Source organism: Suncus etruscus, chromosome 16 (assembly GCF_024139225.1).
Source record: "Suncus etruscus isolate mSunEtr1 chromosome 16, mSunEtr1.pri.cur, whole genome shotgun sequence".
In the NCBI taxonomy this organism is placed as follows: Eukaryota; Metazoa; Chordata; class Mammalia; order Eulipotyphla; family Soricidae; genus Suncus; species Suncus etruscus.
This window is the reverse complement of record NC_064863.1, coordinates 72,200,386-72,218,176: the sequence shown is the minus strand read 5'-3', so window position 1 is coordinate 72,218,176 and position 17,791 is coordinate 72,200,386. Positions and strand designations below refer to the sequence as shown.

The 17,791-nt window shown below is 46.9% G+C and overlaps 2 non-coding genes and 1 pseudogene across 2 annotated transcripts; 2 read left to right on the top strand and 1 right to left on the bottom strand.

Annotated features, from left to right (window-relative positions):
- Positions 1-2,954: 2,954 nt before the first annotated feature.
- Positions 2,955-3,071, bottom strand: LOC126032828 (uncharacterized; annotated as a pseudogene).
- Positions 3,072-11,016: 7,945 nt separating this feature from the next.
- On the top strand, positions 11,017-11,124 carry LOC126033165 (U6 spliceosomal RNA). The gene has a single exon (XR_007504311.1). It is a non-coding gene; the product is annotated as a U6 spliceosomal RNA (small nuclear RNA).
- Positions 11,125-17,684: 6,560 nt separating this feature from the next.
- On the top strand, positions 17,685-17,791 carry LOC126033034 (U6 spliceosomal RNA). Its single transcript, XR_007504191.1, has one exon. It is a non-coding gene; the product is annotated as a U6 spliceosomal RNA (small nuclear RNA).

The following is a 17,791-nucleotide window of genomic DNA, read 5'->3' as shown; positions in this document are numbered from 1 at the left end:
GGCACAGGGGACCATTTGGGATGCCAGGATTCGAACCGATGACCTCCTGCATGAAAGGCAAATGCCTTACCTCCATGCTATCTCTCCGGCCCCCAGAACTATGATTTTTATTGAATACAGAGACCACTCCCAGGTGGGGCAGTAAGGATAGAGTAAGGGCAGATAGCTCAGGCTATCCTAAACCTGTCTCGCCAGGTTTACATATAAGACAATCTTTGTTTTGGGTGAAAACAAATTGTAAACAGACTCAAAGAAACCAGGGATGGGGCCAGAGAATTAGCACAGCTGTAAGGCTTTTGCCTTGCAAATGGAAGGATGGTGGTTTGAATCCCTGCATCCCTTATGGTCCCCCATGCCTGCCAGGGGCAATTTCTGAGCAAAGAGCCAGGAGTAACCCCTGAGCGCTGTGATCTAAAAACCAAAAACAAACAAAAAGAAAACAAAAAACAAAACAAAACAAAAAACCAGGGATGATCTTTGTTTTGGTTTTGGGTAAAAACGGTATAATTTAAAAGCCCCCCAAACAACAAATATATATATATATATATATATACATATATATAAAATAAGGTTCTATCTACATGATATCCTAAGCAAAAAAACCTGTTATATATTAGTTATAGAAATCAGAAATTTCCTGGGTAGAGAGTTATGGAAGAAGAAAGAACTTACATGTCTGTCTACAGTAGTCAATGGAAAAGGAACTTGTATTTTATACTCTTATTATAGTGCTCATTATAAGAATGTTTTAGCAAAAAAAAAAAAAAAAAAAAAGAATGTTTAGCAAACTATTTTTTTTGTTTTTTTTGGGCCACACCCATTTGATGCTCAGGGGTTACTCCTGGCTAAGAGCCCAGAAATTGCCCCTGGCTTGGGGGGACCATATGGGACTCCAGGGATCGAACCTCGGTCCTTCCTCAGCTAGAGCTTGCAAGGCAGACACCTTACCTCTAGCACCACCTTGCTAGCCCCAGCAAACTTATTTTCAAGCTGTATATACAAATCTGCAGAAATGTTTTGTTTTGGTTTGGTTTGGTTTTTGGGCCACACCCGGCGGTGCTCAGGGGTTACTCCTGGCTGTCTGCTCAGAAATAGCTCCTGGCAGGCACGGGGGACCATATGGGACACCGGGATTCGAACCAACCACCTTTGGTCCTGGATCGGCTGCTTGCAAGGCAAACACCGCTGTGCTATCTCTCCGGGCCCAGATGCTATAGATTTGTATATAGTCTGTACTATCCAGATTACGTCGTGCCAGGGATGGGACATAGTATGAGGAAAAGCCTTACCTCTTGTACTATTACACTAGCTCTGTCTTTTTAAATTTTTATTAATGTTTTGGTCCCACCATATAGTGTGGTATTCCTGGCAGTGCTCAGAACAGAACCCTTTGGTGAGGTTGATTACATTTGTTTTTCTTTTCTTTCTTTTTTTTTTCTTTGAGTGGGGGGGGGCATACCTGGTGATGCTCAGGGGTTACTCCTGGTGGTACTCAAGGGAGCATATCGAATGCCAGGAAACTTAACCTGGGTTAGCTGTGTGCAAGGCAAGTGTCCTACCTGCTGTATTATCAATCTAGCCTTTGAGTAGATTTCTTTTTTTTCTTTTTTTTTGGGGGGGGGGGGACACACCCAGTGACGCTCAGGGGTTACTCCTGGCTATGCACTCAGAAATCGCTCCTGCTGGGTGATCATATAGGTTGCCGAGGATCGAACCCAGGTTTGTCCTGAGCAGCTGCTTGCAAGGCAAATACCCTACCGCTGAGCCAACGCTGGGACCCTTGGGTAGATTTTTCTTTCTTTTTCTTTTTCTTTTTTTTGGTTTTTGGGTCACACCGGGCAGCCCTCAGGGGTTACTCCTGGCTCTATGCCAGAGCTTCTCAATTATTTGTCATGTTCCCCCCCCCCCCAGGAAGAAGAAAACATTTTTCGCGTTCCCTACGCGACTGTAAATAGTATCTTTATTTAAAAAAAATTAGCTTTAACCTGCAAAACAAAAATATATAAAATAATTTGAGCTGATTTTTTAAATCAGAGGTAATGTCTGAATTAATGGCTACAATGAGCATGTTTTGCAATGCATAGCTTTTCAAAGCCGGGTTTGAAGCAGGACACAGCAACTCTCAGCTCCAGCGACATACAGAGACGTAAACACGGTGCTTAGCTTGTTATGACAGTGTTTGCCGAGGTCAAACGCGCCCCTTGGGGGTGCGCCCCACTATTTGAGAAGCACTGCTCTACGCTCAGAATTCGCTCCTGGCAGGCTCGGGGGACCATATGGGATGCCAGCATTTGAACCACTGTCCTTTGGCATGCAAGGCAAATGCCCTACCTCCATGCATCTCCCCCCCCCCCCCCGTGGGTAGATTTCTTTTCTTTTCTTTGTTTTTGTTTTTGTTTTTGTTTTTGGGCCACACCCGGCAGTGCTCAGGGGTTACTCCTGGCTGTCTGCTCAGAAACAGCTCCTGGCAGGCATGAGGGACCATATGGGACACCGGGATTCAACTAACCATCTTTGGTCCTGGATCGGCTGCTTGCAAGGCAAACGCCATTGTGCTATCTCTCCGGGCCCTGTGGGTAGATTTCTTAAAGTTAAACTATTATTGGAGTAAAATGTACTTTGTCGTGGTATGATATTTTTATTTATCATTAATTTTTGTATTTCAAAAACTTTTGTCTTTGTATAAAAAAGTTACAACGGGGACAGAGAATTTCCTTTTTGGGGCGTTTTTTTAAATTACTTTTTGTTTTGTTTTTTGTTTGTTTGTTTGTTTGTTTTGGTCACACCCGGCAGTGCTCAGGGGTTACTCCTGGCTCTATGCTCAGAAACCGCTCCTGGCAGGCTCAGGGGACCATATGGGACGCCAGGATTTGAACCACCGACCTTCTGCATTAGAGGCAAACGCCTTACCTCCATGCTATCTCTCCGGCCCCTTTTTAAATTTATTTTAATTAAGCCTACGAATCCGGTATTCCCAGGAGGTTCCCATCTAAGTACTAACCAGGCCCAACCCTGCTTAGCTTCCGAGATCAAACGAGATCAGGTGCTTTCAGGGTGATATGGCCATAGACCCTTTTTGGGGTTTTTGAGGGGGCTCAATGCTTGTCTTAGGTTTTGGTATTAGAATTATGCTGTTTTAGCGAAATAAAGTTGAAACATTTCTCCCATTTTGGTTTTAATATAACCCAATTAGGTTTGTGTATCTCATCACAACCTCTTCTATTTTTTTCCCACAAGTGCCCAATAGTACTTTTAGTACATTTAATCATGAAAAATGTTTTTCTCATACTAGCTCTCAAGTCTCCCAGTCTCATTAATCTCCAATCAGTCTGTAATTTATTTCATTTTCCCTCATTCTTGTGTTTCAGGCAGAGATAGGGAGGCCCTAGTTGTGTATATTGCGGAAAAAAGATGGTCAAGAACCTAATCTCGCCCAAAGAAAGACATTTGAGATCTATTTTGAACCAGACTGACCAGGAAATCCATTGAGATGCAGAATTGCAACGTGGCCAGCCCTGCTGAGAATATCAAAAGGAGACCATCAGCTGCTCCAAACTCATCCCCCTTAGCAACCCTAACAAAGAGAGTTGATCAAACTATATAATTTAATTTGGTAGAGTAAAAGGAGCAAATTGGACTGCATCTCTCCCTGATGTGGTCTTTCTTATTCTTGGGTGCATTTTCCCTTTCTACTTGCTTTTCACTCTAGAGAGGCCTGCCTTTTGTCTTAATCACACCTCCATTTTCCCCTCCGTTTATTTCATGAATAATTTGTCTGACTTCATTATTGGTCTCCTCCTGAAATGTTTTCTGTGAGGGTTGGTGATGGACCTATCCTGGGTAAGATTTAGAATGACTTTTCTGTAAAAAGCAATTCCAGCCTGATTCAGGGTTTTGCGAGAAATCAGGGGGCAGGAATCATCTCCCATGAAACCCATAGTGAGCTAGAGACTTAAGGTTTGGACTATTCAAAGACTTAGCAGATTCTTGACAATCCTAGATTTCCTCCATCCAGGTACTTCCCAGGGCGAAGTTGTAGACCTCTTCCTTTCTTTTTCTTTTCTTTTGTACTTTTGGCCTCCTTTGATGAGGCTCAGGACACCAGAGGGAATGCCGAGAATGGATGATGGAATGGGTATCAACTGCGTGCAAAGCAGACACCTGACCCTCTGTACTATCTTCCTCACCCCGTGACTCCCTTCATGAGAATGCCACCTTTCCCTCCCTACTTGACCGATGTCCCCCAGGGAACCCTATTCCTTTCTCTGTACGCAACGCCTGCACAGGGTGTTCTTTCTTCTTTTGTTAATTCCATGACAACTGCCTGGATAAATCTCAACCATGGGGAAAAAAAAAATCTCAACCATGGTGTTTGTTGAGTTCAAAGGACCCCTGTTATGTCACCAACGAAATGGGTTTATTCATAAACAGCAAAAGACAATTTGGAGCAGTCGGGGCATTAGTACAGTGGGTAAGTCGCTTGCCTTGCATGTGGCTGAACCGGGTTCAATCCCAGGTATCCCATAGGGTGCAGAGCCCTCTCCAGGAGTAAGCAATGAGCACAACCCCCTTCCTCCAAGAAAGATCATTTGGGACATGAGTTTTCATGGCAAACTACATAGGTACTGCTGGACAAAACCCACCTATTGCTTTCAGAGGGACTGTCGCTGGAGAAAGAGGATTCCTTCTTCCCCTTCCAGGCAGGGATACAACCTACTTCCCGTTGGAGGTGCTAGGCATGTTGGGTCTTGTAGTTTGTTGTTTTAGCCTCTGTGAAACTTCTCTAGTCTTCTGGCCTCATTTGCAAGAATTCTGTGTAGGCTTTGTCTCAGGTTTGGAAGCTATGGGTGGGACCTATTTTGGCCTAGTAGAATGGACGTTTGAGGCACAGAGCCCTCCCCAGAACACTGGAAGATGTGTTAGTTTAATTTTGTAGATGGGAGTTATTATATACCAGTTAGAGAAAATGCCAGAATTTAAAAACAGGGCTGCTTGATTTCAGTGTTCCTTCCAAAACTGTGTCTTAAACTTTCATTGTGTTTCTGAGCTTCAGTCCCACATCAGCTTTTATGTTCTCTATGCTCCAGGAGCAGTTTCACGTTACACTACTCTTTACTTTCTGTTCTCTCTCTCTCTCTCTCTCTCTCTCTCTCTCTCTCTCTCTCTCTCTCTCTCTCTCTCTCTCTCTCTCTCTCTCTCTCAAATGCCTCTTTATCCAACCCTACATCTGGGTATCTTTTTTTTTTTTATGGTCTAATAAATGACGGCGTGAAAAGTAAAAAAGAACGGTGGCTACACCTGTATAATTAGTTTTATTTATTTTGTTTTGTGTTTTATTGGGGGGGGGTGTCACACCCGGCGGTGCTCAGGGGTTATTCTTGCCTTTGCGCTCAGAAGTCAGTCCTGGCAGACTCGGGGAACCAGGGATGTGGGAATTTGAACCACTGTCTGTCCTGAATCGGCTGTGTGCAAGGCAAACGCCCCACCGCTGTGCTATCTCCCTGGCCCTACGTAGGCACTTCCTTTGCTTGTTTGTTTGTTTTGTTTTGTCTTGGGACCACACTTAGCGGTGTTCAGGGGTTCCTCCTGGATCTGCACTCAGAAATCACTCCTGGCGGGCTCCGGGAACCATATGGTATGCCGGGGATTGAACCCGGGTCCGTCCCAGATCGATTATTTGCAAGGCCAACGCCCTACCGCTGTGCTATGGCTCTGGCCCCATACACCTGTCTAATTATTTTTAACTATACATCGCAAAAAGTCCCTCAAAATAAGTTCAACTGAGTGTTCTCCCGGGGAAGGGTGTCTAGCTAGCTACCCTTGCAAAATCAGCCAAATTAACACTCCCTTCTCCACCACTCTCCCCGAAAATGAAGAGATCTGGCCTCTGTGCCTGCTGATCACTTCCCTATCCCCAGCACCTCCAAACAGTGGAGAGGGAGGCCGGCATGGTGCGTCTCTTCCCCTGCGGGCCTCGGTCGGATGGAACCTTCGGGCGAGAGTTTGACAGCGCGCGCACTCGCAGTCACGTGATCGGAAGAACGCCGGCCGGGTTGCCAGGGGGCGGGACCCACAGCGGAAGAGGCGTGGCGGAGGCGAGCCCGCGCCGTGGCGGGAGGGGCGGAGCCACCCGCGGAAGGGCGTGCGGTGGGCGTGGCTTCAACGCGGTGGGCGGGGCGGGCGCGGATGGCGCGCGGGCCGGGCGGGGCGGGGCGGGGCGGGCCCCGGCGTATTATGGGATGCGGCGGCGGCATGGCGCTGGGCGCGTGATTTTGAACCAACCCGGGTCTGTGTCTCGGAGGCGCCGCCGCCGCAGCCGCGGCTGCCGGGAGGCCGGGGAGCGCGGCGCTGGGAGGAGGCGGCGGCGCCGCCGTCCTGGGTGAGTGTCAGCCCCGTGGCGGGCGGGAGGGCGGGGGAGGAGGAGGAGGCGCCCGATCGGGAGCTGGCCCGGACTGCTGCTGCTGCTGCTGCTGCTGTTGCTGCTGCTGCAATTGACACGCAATTGACACGCAATTGACACGCACCCTGCAAGGAAGCCCCGGGAAGCCGGCCGCGCGGGCCCTGGGTTTTGGGGAACCGGTTCTGCCGCCGCTGTGTCATTTCTGGGCCAGCCCCTCCTGGACAGCCTGCCGCCCGCCTCTCCCCGCTGGTCTTGGGGGGCCCCCCGGAGGGTTGTCTGGGCGTGCGTCCGTTTCCCTCGCGAAGCCACCAGCCCAATGTCGAGGCTCCCGCGGTGCACGGGGAGAGGGAGCGGGCCGGGGCTCAGCCGGGCCCAGCAACGGTAAACAGCAGCACGCAGGGTGCCACCGTGCGGGTGGACGGGGCGGGCGGCGGGGAAGTCAAGTTTCCAGGTGACCCGGCTGGGACGCCCCGAAGGGCTCACTGAGCGTCTAGCCGGGCTGCAGAGGAGAGGAGAGGAGAGGAGAGGAGAGGGCGGCCGGGCTGGGAGGGAAGGGGAGGGAGGTGGCGCTCGGGAAAGCTGCTGTCTTCTGCTTTTAGAGGCAGCTGTCATTCCAGCAAGGTAAGGAGAGGGCTTGATTCCACTTGTCTTTCACTTTGGGGAGACTTTTTGTTTGTTTGTTTGTTTGTTTGTTTTTACAAAGCGTGGCCCTGTCCAGAAACCTTGAAATTCAGCCCTTTGATTTCCGAGGGGGTCTTTGGGTTTCATGCCCCCCCCCCCAGAACTGGAGGTGAGTGGGAGCTGCAGAACCTGGCCAGCGTTTGAATTGGGTGACCAGGAACTCCTGAAATTTGCCAAAGCAGTCCCAGTGGATGTTTGTTGTTGTTTTTTTTTTTTTAATTTTCGTCTCACAGCTTTTGTTTTTCTTATTTGGTAGTCCATGATTTAAAACTACTTATGCTCTTTTAGTTGATAAACTAGATGATGAGAGGAGCCGGTGCGGTGGATGGGTAGCTGGAGTCTTTTATTTTTCCTAAAGCAAGCTGTTTATTTTCTCTGTATTGAACACAAAAATCAGCAGTAGATTTTGTTTTTAATTTTAATTTTTGATCCTAAAAAACTCTTGCCAGAGAATTTTGGCGGAGGGTCTGTTTCCTCTCTTTGAGAAATTGCTCTTCAACGATTTTCAAGCTGATTGCTTTTACTAATGTATTTTAAGGCTGATGCTTATACATCGGAAGGCATTAATGCTCATGCATAGAAATAAATGCTCGACTGGAAATTAAGTGCAGAGGGAAAGGAATTGAGAACTGAATCTGTGAGCCAGCTGTTGGCCCAGAGGTACGCCAAGTCCAGGGTCTAAGGTGCGAACGTGCTGGGGAGAGGTCCATATGGCCCGCCTCTGTCTTGACAAGTCGTGCTGGCTGGCCGACGGTGCAGGAAGACGTCAGACTCTGTGTACAGGCTGCTAAAGGTCTTGCTGACAAGGTTTCTGGTGTCTGAAATGGACCCCGTGAGCGCAGCGCTTGCTTGCATTCCGTCACCCCCTTTCAAGTGGCATTTGTGCAGATGCAACTGTGGGGCTCCTTTATTGTCCCCAGCCCGCCTGCGCCTTCGCCTGCCTTCTGCGGGCCGTGTGCTCTTCAAAACAAAAACATGCCGAGACACCCCGCAGGTCAGCGCCACCGAGACTTCCTTTCGCTTTGCTGCTGCTGGGCCCGCAGAAGCACCATTTTCCGTGGCCGGGTGAAAGGTCTCGGCGGGCGGGCTGGGGCTGGGCTGGGTTGGGCCGGGCTGGGCGGTGCGTCCGTCTGTCTGTCCATCCGTCAGTCCGTCTGTCCGTCCGCCCGGCTGCCTTTGAAGGTTGGCGGGGCGGGAGGTTTCCCCGGATCTGTGGGTGTGCGCTGTCTGTCTCGGGAGGGGAGGAGGAGGAAGCAGGGGGAGGTCGGGGCTCGGCTGCCGGGGAAGCTGCTGAGCTGTGATGGTGATGACGAGGTGAAAATGGCGGATCTTTCGAAATACAATCCCGGCCCCTGCCTGACATAGCCAAGGCGGCATCATCGCCACCACTTGCGACTCCTTCCTTCCTTCCTCGGCTCCCCGGCGCCTCGGAGCACTCCTGCCCGAGCAACAGCGGGGCCCGGGCAGCGACTGGTTGGAGTGATCGTGCAAGAGCTAAACCCGGGGTTTGGAATTACCCCGGACCTTCCTTCCTTCTGCAGCCGAAGAGAAAGCATCAGCCACTGGAGGAGGTAGAGCAGAAGCGGGGTGGGAAGTGGGGGGTCCCTGAGAGCTTCTTGGCCTGGAGATCGCTTGCTAATTTGGGGATGGGGGTGTTTGGGAATGGGAGGTGGAGAGGTCCTGGAAGAATTGCGTCGTGGATCTGGGGATCTAGGGATCTGGGGAGCGCGAAGATTCAGTAGCCCGCCTCATGACATCCACATTATTTATTCTTGGAGTGTTATTTATTCTTGTTGGGGTGGGCTCGAGTTTGCGCTTCTATCTAAGGCTGATGGCGAGGCCTAGATGATCCGCTGGCACTGAGCATGATTTCCTCAAAGATCTTCCCCCCGGTGGGCAGGCCCTGCCTTGCTTGGAGGATGCCCAGCAGTTCCTGGGCTTCTGTGTTTCTTTTGGAGGAGGCAGAGCACTGGCGATATTTCATGCTGCATTTTAGCCTGGTTTTGGAGGTTTTGGAGCCCAGCCTCTTAACTTGCTGGGGGTCTGGATGCTCACCTTTTCTTGAGCACAAGGAGCGAGTTTGTATCAGTTCAAAATGCCTTTTTTTCTTGGATGGCTCTTGTCATCCAGTCACCCACTTGTCCTCTCTCCCCACTCCCTCCAATCCCTCTCCTGTAGGCCAATAATACTTGAGAAACAGTGAGGCATGTTTTCTATCCTGGGTTGTTTTGTTTTGTTTTGTTTTGTTTCCCCTACTTTCCCTTCCTTTCTTCCCCCTCATTCAGAGAATAAAGTTATGGAAAATTTTGCAGTAGGTTTTTATCATTCAAGTGCAGTGCAGCTCTTGGACCTTTGTTTTGGTCACAGATTTTTCCCTTCATTGTTAGGAAAGTTGTGATGACTTGAGCACACGTTTGATAGGAACACATCAATTTGGAAAGGGTTCTGGGGCCTCAGAGATAGTATGGTGTGTAAAGTGCTTGCCTTGCATCCAACTCCTGGCATTCTATCCTGGCATTCTCTGTGGTCCCCTGTGCACCTCCAGGTGTAATTCCTGAGCACATCACCTAAAGATCCATCTCTATATTAATATTGTGTTGCAGTTCCTAATGTCTTTCCCTTGTGTATACACGGAAATTATCAAAAAGTTACATGTGGGGCCCAGAGAGATAGCACAGCGGCGTTTGCCTTGCAAGCAGCCGATCCAGGACCAAAGGTGGTTGGTTCGAATCCCGGTGTCCCATATGGTCCCCTGTGCCTGCCAGGAGCTATTTCTGAGCAGACAGCCAGGAGTAACCCCTGAGCACTGCCGGGTGTGACCCAAAAACCAAAAAAGAAAAAACAAACAAACAAAAAAAAGTTACATGTGGACCAGTTTTTGAACGCTAATATGGAGTCCTCATTTTTAGCTTTTGTAGTGGAAGTCTAGGTAAATGACAGTATAAGAGTGAGCAGAGAAATGATTAAGAAATGCCCATCGGTAGTATTTATGATTATCACAAATCTTATCTAAATTCCTTACCAAGAGATGATGTCATAGTATCAGGCATTGTCAGATGTCATGCATCTTATTCAGAGAGGAAGTTATTTGTGGAATGTATGTGCATAATGGGCTTTCACTCACTAGAAGAACAAGGGACCAAAAACTTAGGGGAAATAATTGAGAGGCACTTAAAGTTTAGTTATAAATTAAAGTTTTTTTTCTTGTCTGACATTCTTCTATTCAGTAGGAATTTTGGCTCAAGCTTTTTATCTTAGAGTTGTTTTCTTTGGTCACACCCGGTGGCACTTGGGTTAATCCTGGCTGTGTTCTCAGAAATAGCTCCTGGCAGGCTTGGGGAACCATATGGGTGGGATGTGTGGATTTGAACCAACATTCCATCCTGAATCAGCTGCATGCAAGGCAAACACCTTACTGCTGTGCTATCTCTCTGGCCCCTCTTAGAGTTTTGTTTGTTTGTTTGGGGGCCACAAGGCCACATCCGGTGGCGCTCAAGGGTTTCTCCTGGCTCTGCACTCAGGAAACGCTTCTGGCACGCTCAGGGGACTTTATGGGGGTGCTGGGAGTGAACCCAGTCAGTTCCAGGTTGTCTGCGTGTAAGGCAAAGGCCCTACTATGGTGCTATCATTCTGGCCCCTATCTTAATTCTTGCCAACCAGCCGCTAAATTAGTAAGACAATAAATTTTAAAGTTGTTAAGAAGACTAAAATGGGGGCCGTAGAGGTGGTGCAGAGCGGTGGTGCAGAGCCGTAAGGCATCTGTCTGCCTTGCTGACTCTAGCCTAGGACGGACCTCGGTTTGATCCCCCGTGTCCCATATGGTTTTGCAAACCAGGAGCGATTTCTGAGCGCATAGACAGGAGTAACCCCTGAGTGTTACCGATTGTGGCCCAAAACAAACAAACAAACAAGAAAAAAATAAAAAGACTAAAATGGTGCTTGCTTCGGCAGCACATCTACTAAAATTGGAAGGATACAGAGAATATTAGCATGGCCTCTATACAAGGATGACATGCAAATTTTTTTTTGTTGGTGTTCTTTTTCTTTTAATCAGGGCTGTTGTATTTCTGTGCTTATCTTAAAGACCAGCTTTCAGATTGCTGTGGTTAGAACAGTTGTTCTTGACATGAATAACTAGAATTGAGTTATGCCAATGGAGATAGTCTGACATTTTTGGGGAGAGGGGGGGGGCCACATCCAATGGGGGCTATTTCTGGCTTATTCCTGGCTCTGCTCAGGAATAAGTCTTGGTAGTGCTTTAGGGATCATATGTGGAACAGTAGAATAGAATCAGGGTCACAGCTAATTCAACCCACAATGCAAGGCAAGTGCCTTCCTGCACCATCTCTTTGGCCCAGTGTGGCATTTTTGTCACATTTGACCATGACAGATTTTATTTGTTTTCAGAATTATTATTGAATAGATGCTATATGTCAGATACTGTGCTAGGAATAGTAAAAGGTGGAAAAATAGGTTGGCTACTACCTTCCTGCAGACCTTCAGAGTTGGAGAAAAAAAAATTTATTTTGGGGGGGGTGGTCACACTCAGCAGCGCTCAGGGGTTACTCCTGCTCTACACTCAGAAATCGCTTCTGGCAGGCTCAGGGGACCATGTGGGATGCTGGGATTCAAACTACCATCTTTCTGCATGCAATGCAAACGCCCTACCTCCATGCTATCTCTCCGGCCCTAGAGAAAAATATTTTATCGTTTTGGGGCCATATCTACTCATAGTCAGGGCTTACTCCTTGCTCCATACTCAGGAATCACTTTTAATGGGGGTTGGGGATCTTATATTGTGTGGGGAAATTGAATTCTGATCATCTATGCAAGCTAATTCCTTTACACATCGTGCGATATCTCTGGGCCCAAATTAGAGAAAATTGTCCAGTGAGTGAATGATACTCTCAGAGATGGGCTTTAGGAGCTAAGTTTTTTTCGGTTGGTTTGTATTTGGCCACCTCAGAGGTGCTCAGGGGTTAGTGAATCATGACTGCACTCAGTAATCACGCCTGGTGGGTTTGGGGATAGTGGGGCTAAAATCTGGTTGGCTGTGTGCAAGAGTGCACTGCCTGCTGAGATATCTCTAGGGCTCCTAGGAGTGAATTTCTGTAAGTAAGTTGAATGTAAGGTTTGTTGTAGTTTAGAGGTAAATATGTCATAGTAGACTTGGTGTGCATTAAATATTTGGAAACTGCTGGTCAAGGGGGTGGGGAGACATTGTGAATATTTGATCTATGTGGTGTGTGAGATTATTATTTCTTTTTTTTTTTTTTGGTTTTTGGGCCACACCCGACGGTGCTCAGGGGTTACTCCTGGCTGTCTGCTCAGAAATAGCTCCTGGCAGGCACGGGGACCAGATGGGACAACCACCTTTGGTCCTGCATCGGCTGCTTGCAAGGCAAACACCGCTGTGCTATCTCTCCGGGCCCGAGATTATTATTTCTATAGAGTGACATTAAAGATGGGCAAGATTTTAAGCCCGAAGTTAGATAGAATATTGACTATATAAAAATAAATAGAAATCAGGAGAAAGGGGGATGGAGTGATGAAAGCATAGTGGGTAGGGTGTTTGCTTTGCACGAAGCCAACCTGGGTTCAGTCTCCAGCATCCCATATAGTTCCCTGAGCCTGTCAGGAGTGATTTCTGAATGGAGATCCAGGAATAATGCCCGAGCTGCCACTGGGTGTGGCCCTAAAACATAAAGCAAACAACAAAAAAGTCTGGAGAGGCTGGAGTAATAGCACAGTGGTAGGGCATTTGTCTTACACGAGTTCAACCCTGGATGGATCCTAGTTTGATTCCCGGCATCCCTTATGGCTCCTGAGCCTGCCAGGAGCAATTTCTGAGCACAGAGTCAGAATTAACCCCTGAGCACGGCTGGGTGTGACCCAACCCCCCTAAAAAAAATCAGAAGAAAGCTAATTTAGATGAAGAGAAGAAACATTTTCTTTTGAGTCTCTGTGTACTATACAACTGTTTAGCAACTATCACATCAAATGAAGTTTAGAGACATTGTTGGGAGTTACATGCTAATATTTAGAAATTGGCCTTTATGATTTGAATTCTCATATTTCTGTCTTGTTACCGTTAAGCTTGAGTGTTATATGTGGTCTCTTTAAAGAGAAAATATATCATAACTTCCTAGTTTTTTTTTTTTTTTTTTTTGAGTCAGGGTCACACCTGGAGGTGCTGAGGAGTTACTCCTGGCTCTGCACTCAGAAATTGTTCCTGGTAAAAAAAAAAAAAAAAGAAAAGAAAACCTGGTAGGTTTGGGTACCATATGCAGTGCTGGGGATCAAACCCAGGTCAGAAGCATGCAGTGCAAGTGCTCTACCTGCTGCGCCATTACTTCTGGCCCCTAGTAATGGTCTAAATAATCGTTTTATTAGAATAACAAATTTTATATAGATGTGGAATAAATAATATAAATATATAAAATATATTATATAATAATAAATATATAAACAATTCTTTATATGTATATAACTATAAAATCTTTATGCTTATTGCTTTTAGGCAAATATAAGATACAGTACATTTTTCAATGAAATGGAAGTAAAACTATGAAAGAAATAAAATATTTTGGGTAATGGATTATGTTTTGCTGAAATGAAATTCTTTGTTAAGGGATATCCTGAACTCTGACAAGGCATGACTTTTGTTTTACTTTATGCCCTATGCTTGATCATTTATCTGGTTTCAATGGTGCAGAGTTTTTTCCTTAAATTTCAGGTTAGATGGTTTGATTTTTGCCTGGCGTAGATATAATATTTGATCTTAACCTTCCTTTTTAGTTTGTTCTTTTTTGGGGGGGGGTGTTTCTTTGGGCCACACCCAGTGACGTTCAGGGGTTACTCCTGGCAATGTGCTTAGAAATCGCTCCTGGCTTGGGGGACCATATGAAACACTGGGGGATCAAACCGCGGTTCGTCCTAGGTTAGTGCTTGCAAGGCAGATGCCTTACCACTAGTGCCACCACTCTGGCCCCTAGTTTGTTCTTTTTTAGTTTGTTTTTGGGTCACACCCAGAAATGCTCAGTGCTTACTCTTAGCTCTGCTCAGGGATTACTCTTGGTGGGGCTCAGGGAAGCATATGGAGTGTCAGGAATCAAACCTGAGTTTGCCGTGTGCAAACCAAGCACCCTACCACTATACTATTTCCAGCACAACCTTTTTTTTCTTTTTCTTTCCTTTTCTGTAGCCTCTTAATTCTAGTACCATTGATTGTGAGTATTCAGTGGTTTTGAGATGAACTAAATAGACTTCTACATTTTTATTATTAACCTAAAAATAAAGACTTTTCAAATCTTTCTCATGGTTTTTTGTCTTTTTTGTCTCCTGTGCCCATGTTTATTTGAGAAATGTAGGTCTGGGGTGGTGGTGGGGGGTTAAAAAAAAAGAGAAATTAGGTCTGTGCCTAGTTTTTGAGTTGCTGATATTCGATTTTAGAGGTTAAAGTTAATCCCCATATAGATGTAGTTAGCCATCATGTACTAGTGGTAAATTCTGTGTAAAAACAGTATGGCTTTGGGCTGGGGAAGGGTGCTTGCCTTGCACACAGCTGACCGGGTTCAATTTCCAGCATCCTATATGGTTCCCTGAGTCTGCCTGGTGTGATTCCTGAGTACAGAGCCAGGAATAATGCCTGACAATCACCAGGTATGGCCCCACCCTTAAAAATATGGCTTTTAGGGGCCAGAGAGATAGCATGGAGGTAAGGCATTTGCCTTGCATGCAGAAGGAAGGTGGCGCGAATCCTGGCATCCTATATGGTCCCCCGTGCCTGCCAGGAGTGATTTCTTTTTTCTTTTTCTTTTTTTTCTTTCTTTCTTTTTTTTTTTTTGTTTTTTCAAGCCACACCCATCTGATGCTCAGGGGTTGCTCCTGGCTAAGCGCTCAGAAATTGCCCCTGGCTTGGGGGCACCATATGGGACCCCGGGGGATCGAACCGTGGTCCTGATCCTTGGCTAGCGCTTGCAAGGCAGACACCTTACCTCTAGCGCCACCTTGCCGGCCCCAGGAGTGATTTCTGAGCATAGGGCCAGGTGTAACCCCTGAGCACTGCCGGATGTGATCCCCCCCCAAAATTTAAAAAAATATATGGCTTTTAAAAAAATTTTTTTAAGAGAAATAAAAGACATTATTGTAATAATCCCCAGAGATGAGGGCTGGAAGGATTGGCTCACAATATGAAGTTCACCTGAAGGAGGGGTGAGAGTAGTTAGAACACTAAGTACCATGACAATGTTAATGAGTGAGAGAAGTAGAATGCCTGTCTTATATACAGACAGGCAGCGGTTGTGGGTGGAGGGATATGGTTGCAGTGGTGGTGGGAATGTTGCACTGGTGAAGGCGGGGTGTTCTTTTTGTGACTAAAACCCAACTACAGGTATGTTTGTAATTACAGTGTTTAAATAAAGATTAAAAAAATATGGCTGGGGCCAGAGAGATAGCATGGAGGTAAGGCATTTGCCTTTCATGCAGAAGGTCATTGGTTCGAAACCTAGCATCCCATATGGTCCCCCGAGCCTGCCAGGAGCGATTTCTGAGCATGGAGCCTGGAGTAACCCCTGAGCACTGTGGGGTGTGACTCAAAAAACAAACAAACACACAAACAAAAAATGTATGTATGTGACTTGTACGGCCAGAGAGATAGCACAGCAGTAGGGCATTTGCCTTGCAAGCAGCCAACTCAGGACCAATGGTGGTTCGAATCCCAGCATCCCATATGTTTCCTCGTGCCTGTCAGGAACTGTTTCTGAGCATAGAGCCAGGAATAACCCCTGAGCTCTGCTGGGTGTGGCCCCAAAACAAACAAACAAAAAGGCTTTTATGGTGTATCTATAGTTTCTTTGTTTTTTGTCTTGGGGCCATACCCAGCAACGCTCAAGGATTACTCCTAGCTTTGCTGTCAGGAGTTACTCCTAGCAGGCTTTGGTTAGCCACATGCAAAGTGCCCCACCTGTTGTACTATCCATCTAGCCCCTAGCTTTTATGTTTTTTTGGTTTTTGTTTTGTTTTTGGTTTTTGGGCCACACCCAGCGGTGTCAGGGGTTACTCCTGGCTGTCTGCTCAGAAATAGCTCCTGGCAGGCACGGGGGACCATATGGGACACCGGGATTCGAACCAACCACCTTTGGTCCTGGATCGGCTGCTTGCAAGGCAAACGCCACTGTGCTGTCTCTCCGGGCCCTAGCTTTTATGTTTTAAAGTCTGTATTTATTACTTATTTTTACGAATTATTTCCTTCCTTGTTGTCACTGACGCTCTGATGACTGGAGTTGCATACTTGCCTGACTCTGGTTATACATACATGTTCGTTGTGGCGCCTGCAATTTTACATCAGGTAGTAGTACTTGCACGCTCAGTATAGTGTATGCTGAGGCTTTCACACATTTGCTGGAGTTCACACTTACGAGTTCAGGCACACCAGTTATGGTTATGAGGCATTGAAGGGTTTGGTGTGGGTTCACACACTTCCATGTCAGGGTCGCCTCTCTTTTAGTTATATGGCTGGGGTGGGTGATCATGCTGTCATTTTGGTGCTTGCACATGCCTGACTTGTGCAACTTGAAATAGCTTGTGGCACCAGGGATCACAGAGTAGAATGCCAGACTCAAACAACAGTGCTGCTGGAACTGTGCTCAGCACATATGGGACATGGGAAATTTGTATTCATGACCATATACTAGTAAGGCTTTTCCTGTGTGCTATTCTTGCAGATCCACCAAAACATAATTTTTTTTTTTTTTTTGGTTTTTGGGTCACACCCAGCGCCGCTCAGGGGATACTCCTGGCTCTGTGCTCAGAAGTCGCTCCTGGCAGGCACAGGGGATATGGAATGCTGGGATTTGAACCACCCTCTGTGTGAATCAGCTGCGTGCAAGGAAAACGCCCTACTGCCATGCTATCTCTCCAGCCCCAAAATATAATTCTTAAACACACAACTAGTTTTGTCTGAACATTGGATACATTGCTTATTTGTAATACAGTGATAGGTTACCACTGCATCTTATTTACAAAAATGAAAATACTGGGGACTGGAGAGATAGCATGAAGGTAAGGCGTTTGCTTTGCATGCAGAAAGACGGTGGTTCGAATCCCGGCATCCCATATGGTCCCTTGAGCCTGCCAGGAGCAATTTCTGAGTGTAGAAACAGGATTAACCCCTGAGTGCTGCTGGGTGTGACCCAAAAACCAAAAAAAAAAAAAAAGTGATTCATAGATGTTGTCTTTGTTTTGTAACTAAGAAAAGAACGATATTGGGGCCGGGGCAATAGCACAGCAGGTAGGACATTAGTCTTGCTTGCAGCTGACCTGGGACCAACCTGGGTCCATTTCCCGGCATCCCATATGGTCCCCCGAGCCTGCCAGGAACAATTTCTGAACACAGGGCCAGGAGTACTTAGGGGTTACTCCTGGTTCTGCACTCAGAAATTGCTCCTGGCAGGCTCGGGGGACCATATGGGATGCCGGGATTCAAACCATCTTCTGTCCTGGATCGGGCTGTGTGCTAGGTAAACGCCCTACCGCTGTGCTATCTCTCTGGCCCCAAGATGGAATGTAATTGCAGAGAATGTTGGTTAAAAACTAAATAATTGTGCTCGCTTCGGCAGTACATATACTAAAATTAGAACAATACAGAGAAGATTAGCCTGGCCCCTGCGCAAGGATGGCATGCAAATTCGTGAGGCATTCCATCTTTTT